This window comes from Triticum dicoccoides, chromosome 4A, assembly GCF_002162155.2.
Source record: "Triticum dicoccoides isolate Atlit2015 ecotype Zavitan chromosome 4A, WEW_v2.0, whole genome shotgun sequence".
Classification (NCBI taxonomy): Eukaryota; Viridiplantae; Streptophyta; class Magnoliopsida; order Poales; family Poaceae; genus Triticum; species Triticum dicoccoides.
The window spans coordinates 223,038,859-223,045,329 of NC_041386.1; positions in this window are offsets into that span (position 1 = coordinate 223,038,859).

A 6,471-nucleotide genomic window follows, 5' to 3' on the forward strand; every position below is an offset into this window, starting at 1 on the left:
GGGGGCGGAACGCTGCTCTCTCGGCTTCGAGAAGAAGGGGGGAGCGGCGGAGTTTGTGAAGAAGGAGTAGCAGCAACCAGCGAGGGGGAACGAACTGCCCCTGTTTCCTCTGCTTATAAAGAGGGACGGGGCGGACGTTTCGGCCTTCCAAATAAACAGCTACCCACAATCTCTCCCACGATGCCGCATTCAACGCGTGCCGTTATGGGAGAGTGCGGTGGATACGAAACAAGATTTGGCGTGGCCCAGCCCGCGTGTGCCCGTGCCCTGTCTTGGGCCTGGCCCAATAGCGCTCGGCACCGTGTCTGGCCCAGGCCCGGGGGCTCCTGTCGGTGTACTAGAATAGGGGTACCCTAGTACCCTGAACTTGTGCACGGGCAGTTGCAGCACCCCGCGGCAAAGGCTTGCCGGGTGATCACCAAGATCCCCCAAGGTTCCCTTGGAGCCATCCAAGAACAAAGTATTTAAGCTAAGGAGACAAGACCCCGGCAAGAGGAGCTTGCCGGGAAGGCCAACCAAGGCGCTTCAATGAACTTGCCGCGACGCGCAACGCGCTCCGCCAAGGCAACAAGGCCCCGGCAAGCGGAGCTTGCCGGGAAGACAAACCAAGGTACCTCGAGGCCCGGTGAGCGACAAGCTTCCGGACCTGACAAGATAACGACAGCGGCAAGGCGCTTGCCGCGGCAGGCGGCCACTCTGCGTCCACGCTCCAGCGCATCCACCAACGTGTCGCTCTGGGGGCCTCTCCGGGCGCGCGTGGCGGGAGGCTGTGCAGCCAGCGGTGCGCAGTGGCATGCGAAGCTGACAAGATCACCATCGTGGTGAACGGTGGCGCCCCTAACGGTCCTTTTCTACATTGTTCGGGCGACTCAGACAGGCATTTAATGCCCTTGTCCCCTGCCGTCAGGGTTAGGTAGGGTGCACTGTACAAGCAACTGTATCAACTACCTTGCTTTTTACGTTTTTACCCTCCTCTGCGTTGCCACCTGTCGGTGACCACTTTAGCGTATAAAAGGAGGCCCATGCGCAACGTAGAGGGGGCTCGGCTCGTAGGTTCGGACAGTCGGCTTTGATTCATTCGTAGCCCAGAGAACATCACACTCTCGCTTTGGAGAGCAAGAACACCAGATAATACAACCAGACAAGCAGCAGTAGGAGTGTTATCTCTCCGGAGAGCTCCGAAGCTGGGTAAACTGCTCGTGTGCTTCGCCTCGATCCGCTCTTTGTGCGATCTCCGCCCCCCACCGAACCGAAAGGGGCTCGGTCCGCTGGCCCCATAGGTGTTCGTGGATCAGTTTCCCTGACAAAGGGTATATGGTGGGTGTATGATACCGGCGAAAGGTGTGCGGTATTAGAGAGGCTAGCAATGGCAGAAGGAAGAAAAGTGCATATAATCCATGGACTCAACATTAGTCATAAAGAACTCATATACTTATTGCAAAAATCTACAAGTTATCAAAGCAAAGTATTACACGCATGCTCCTAGGGGATAGATTGGTAGGAAAAGACCATTGCTCGTCCCCGACCGCCACCCATAAGGAAGACAATCAAAAAATAAATCATGCTTCGACTTCATCACATAACGGTTCACCGTACGTGCATGCTATGGGAATCACAAACCATAACACAAGTATTTCTCAAATTCACAACTACTCAACTAGCATAACTTTAATATCACCATCTTCATATCTCAAAACAATTATCAAGCATCAAACTTCTCATAGCATTCAACACACTCATAAGAAAGTTTTTACTATTCTTGAATACCAAGCATATTAGGATTATTTAAACAAATTACCATGCTATTTAAGACTCTCAAAATAATCTAAGTGAATCATGAGAGATCAATAGTTTCTATAAAAAAAATCCACCACCGTGCTCTAAAAGATATAAGTGAAGTACTAGAGCAAAACTATATAACTCAAAAGATATAAATGAAGCACATAGAGTATTCTAACAAATTCTGAATCATGTATGGCTCTCTAAAAAGGTGTGTACAGCAAGGATGATTGTGGTAAACTAAAAAGCAAAGACTCAAATCATACAAGATGCTCCAAGCAAAACACATATCATGTGGTGAATAAAAATATAGCTGCAAGTAAAGTTACCGATAGAAGTAGACGAAAATAGGGGATGCCTTCCGGGGCATCCCCAAGCTTTGGCTTTTAGGTGTCCATAGATTATCTTGGGGGTTCCATGGGAATCCCCAAGCTTAGGCCCTTGCCACTCCTTGTTCCATAATCCATCAAATCTTTAACCAAAACTTGAAAACTTCACAACACAAAACTTAAAGTAGAAAATCTCGTGAGCTCCGTTAGCGAAAGAAAACAAAAGACCACTTCATGGTACTGTAATGAACTCATTCCTTATTTATATTGGTGTTAAACCTACTGTATTCCAACTTCTCTATGGTTTATAAACTATTTTACTAGCCATAGATTCATCAAAATAAGCAAACAACACACGAAAAACAGAATCTGTCAAAAACAGAACAGTTTGTAGTAATCTGTAGCTAGTGCAAGGTCTGGAACCCCAAAAATTCTAAAATAAATTTCTGGACGTGAGGTATTTATCTATTAATAATATTAAAAAACAATTAACTAAATATCACTTTCCAAATAAAAATGGCAGCTGTTCTCGTGAGTGCTAAAGTTTCTGTTTTTTACAGCAAGATATCAAGACTTTCCCCAAGTCTTCCCAACGGTTCTACTTGGCACAAACACTAATTAAACACAAAAAACATAACCTAAACAGAGGCTAGATAAATTATTTATTACTAAACTGTAGCAAAAAGCAAGTAATAAAAATAAAATTGGGTTGCCTCCCAACAAGCGCTATCGTTTAACGCCCCTAGCTAGGCATAAAAAGTAAGGATAGATCTAGGTATTGCCATATTTGGTAGGCAATCCATAAGTGGCTCTCATAATAGACTAATAAGGTAATTTAATATTATTTCTAGGAAAGTGTTCCATGCCTTTGCTTAACGGAAATTGGAATCTAATATTTCCTTCCTTCATATCAATAATTGCACCAATCGTTCTAAGGAAAGGTCTACCAAGAATAATAGGACATGAAGGATTGCAATCTATGTCAAGAACAATAAAATCTACAGGTACATAATTCCTATTTGCAACAATAAGAACATCATTAATTCTTCCCATATGTTTCTTAATAATGGAATCCGCAAGGTGCAAGTTTAGAGAGCAATCATCAAAATCATGGAAACCTAACAAATCACACAAAGTCTTTCGAATCGTGGAAACACTAGCACCCAAATCACATAAAGCATAGAACTCATGTTCTTTAATCTTAATTTTAATAGTTGGTTCCCACTCATCATAAAGTTTTCTAGGGATATAAACTTCCAATTCAAGTTTTTCTTCATAAGATTGCATCAAGGCATCAACGATATGTTTAGTGAACGCTTTATTTTGACTATAAGGGGGAATTTAGCACAGGTTGCAACAAGGAAATACAATCAATCAAAGAGTAATTTTCATAATTAAATTCCTTGAAATCTAAAATAGTGGGTTTAGCAACATCTAGGTTTTTAATTTCTTTGATCCCACTTTCACCAATTTAAGCATCAAGATCTAAAAACTCCGAATTCTTGGAACGCCTTCTAGGTAAAGGTGGATCATATTCAGTCCCATCATTATTAAGATTCATATTGAAAAACAAAGATTTAATAAGGGACACATCAATAACTTTTAGATGTTCATCTTTATTTTCATAGGAACTAGAAGAACATGCTCTTATAAAGGCATCTTTCTTAGCACGCATCCTAGCGGTTCTTTCTTTGCACTCATCAATGGAAATTATCATGGCTTTGAGAGACTCATTGATATCATGATTAGGTGGAATAGATCTAAGTTTCAAAGAATCAACATCAAGAGAAATTCTATCAACGTTCCTAGCTAACTCATCAATCTTAAGCAATTTTTCTTCAATCAAAGCATTGAAATTCTTTTGCGAAGTAATAAATTTTTTAATATTATATTCAAAATCATAGGGCATCTTATTATAATTTCCATAAGAATTGTTGTAGGAATTACCATAATTATTAGAGGGATTACTAGGATAAGGCCTAGGATTAAAATTTCCTCTATACGTGTTGTTACCAAAATTGTTCCTACCAAAAAAATTCACATCCATAGATTCATTATTATTCTCAATCAAAGTAGACAAGGGCATATCATTAGGATCAGAAGAAACATTCTTACTAGCAAATAATTTCATAAGTTCATCCATCTTTCCACTCAAAACATTAATTTCTTCTATCGCATGCACCTTTTTATTAGTAGATCTTTCAGTATGCCATTGAGAATAATTAACCATAATATTATCTAGGAGTTTAGTAGCTTCTCCTAAAGTGATTTCCATAAAAGTGCATCCCGCGGCCGAATCTAAAAGATTTCTAGAAGCAAAATTCAATCCGGCATAAAATTTTTGTATAATCATCCACAAATTCAAACCATGAGTAGGCCAATTATGTATCATTAATTTCATCATCTCCCAAGCTTGTGCAACATGTTCATGATCAAGTTGCTTAAAATTCATAATATCGTTTCTAAAGGAGATGATCTTAGCGGGAGGAAAATACTTAGAGATAAAAGCATCTTTGCACTTATTCCATGAATCAATACTATTTTTAGGCAAATGCGAAAACCAAGCTTTAGCACGATCTCTAAGCGAAAAAGGAAATAGCTTCAATTTAACAATGTCGTTATCCACATCTTTCTTCTTTTTCATATCACACAAATCAACGAAGCTATTTATATGGGTAGTGGCATCTTCACTAGGAAGGCCAGAAAACGGATCTTTCATGACAAGATTCAGCAAGGCAGCATTAATTTCACATGATTCAGCATCGGTAAGAGGAGCAATCAGAGTGCTAATAAAATCATTGTTGTTGGTATTGGTAAAGTAACATAATTTAGTGTTATCTTGAGCCATCGTGACAAGAAAGCAATCCAACACACAAGCAAACAAAAAGCAAGCGGGCAAAAAGAGGCAAATTGAGAAAGAGAGGGAGGATAGAGAGAGAGGGCGAATAAAACGGCAAGGGTGAAGTGGGGGAGAGGAAAACGAGTGGAAAATGGCAAATAATGTAATGCGGGAGTTAAGGATTGTGATGGGTAGTTGGTATATTGACTTTTGCGTAGACTCCCCCGCAACGGCGCCAGAAATCCTTCTTGCTACCTCTTGAGCACTGCGTTGATTTTCCCCGAAGAGGAAGGGATGATGCAGCAAAGTAGTGTACGTATTTCCCTCAGTTTTTGACAACCAAGGTATCAATCTAGTAGGAGGCCACGCGTGAGTCCCTCGCACCTGCACAAAACAAATAAATCCTCACAACCAACGCGATAAGGGGTTGTCAATCCCTACACGGCCACTTACGAGAGTGAGATTTGATAGATATGATAAGATAATATTTTTGGTATTTTTATGATAAATATGCAAAGTAAAATAAAAGAAAATTAAAAAGCAAAGGAAATTACTAAGTATTGGAAGTTTAATATGATGAAGATAGACCCGGGGGCCATAGGTTTCCCTAGTGGCTTCTCTCAAGAGCATAGGTATTTTACGGTGGGTGAACAAATTACTGTTGAGCAATTGACAGAATTGAGCATAGTTATGAGAATATCTAGGTATGATCATGTATATAGGCATCACGTCCAAGACAAGTAGATCGACTCCTGCCTGCATGTACTACTATTACTCCACTCATCGACCGCTATCCAGCATGCATCTAGAGTATTAAGTTCATGAAAACAGAGTAATGCCTTAAGCAAGATGACATGATGTAGAGGGATAAACTCATGCAATATGATGAAAACCCCATCTTGTTATCCTCGATGGCAACAATACAATACGTGCCTTGCTGCCCCTACTGTCACTGGGAAAGGACACCGCAAGATTGAACCCAAAGCTAAGCACTTCTCCCATTGCAAGGAAGATCAATCTAGTAGGGCAAACCAAACTGATAATTCAAAGAGACTAGCAAAGATAACCAATCATACATAAAAGAATTCAGAGAAGATTCAAATATAGTTCATAGATAGACTTGATCATAAACCCACAATTCATCGGTCTTAACAAACACACCACAAAAAGAAGATTACATCGAATAGATCTCCACAAGAGAGGGGGAGAACATTATATTGAGATCCAAAAAGAGAGAAGAAGCCATCTAGCCATAACTATGGACCCGTAGGTCTGAGGTAAACTACTCACACTTCATCAGAGGGGCTATGGTGATGATGTAGAAGCCCTCTGTGATGGATACCCCCTCCGGCGGAGCTCCGGAACAGGCCCCAAGATGGGATTTCGTGGATACAGAAAGTTACGGTGGTGGAATTAGGGTTTTGGCTCCGTATCTGATCGTTTGGGGGTACGTAGGTATATATAGGAGGAAGGAGTACGTCGGTGGAGCAACAGGGGGCCCACGATGGTGGAGGGCGCGCCTGG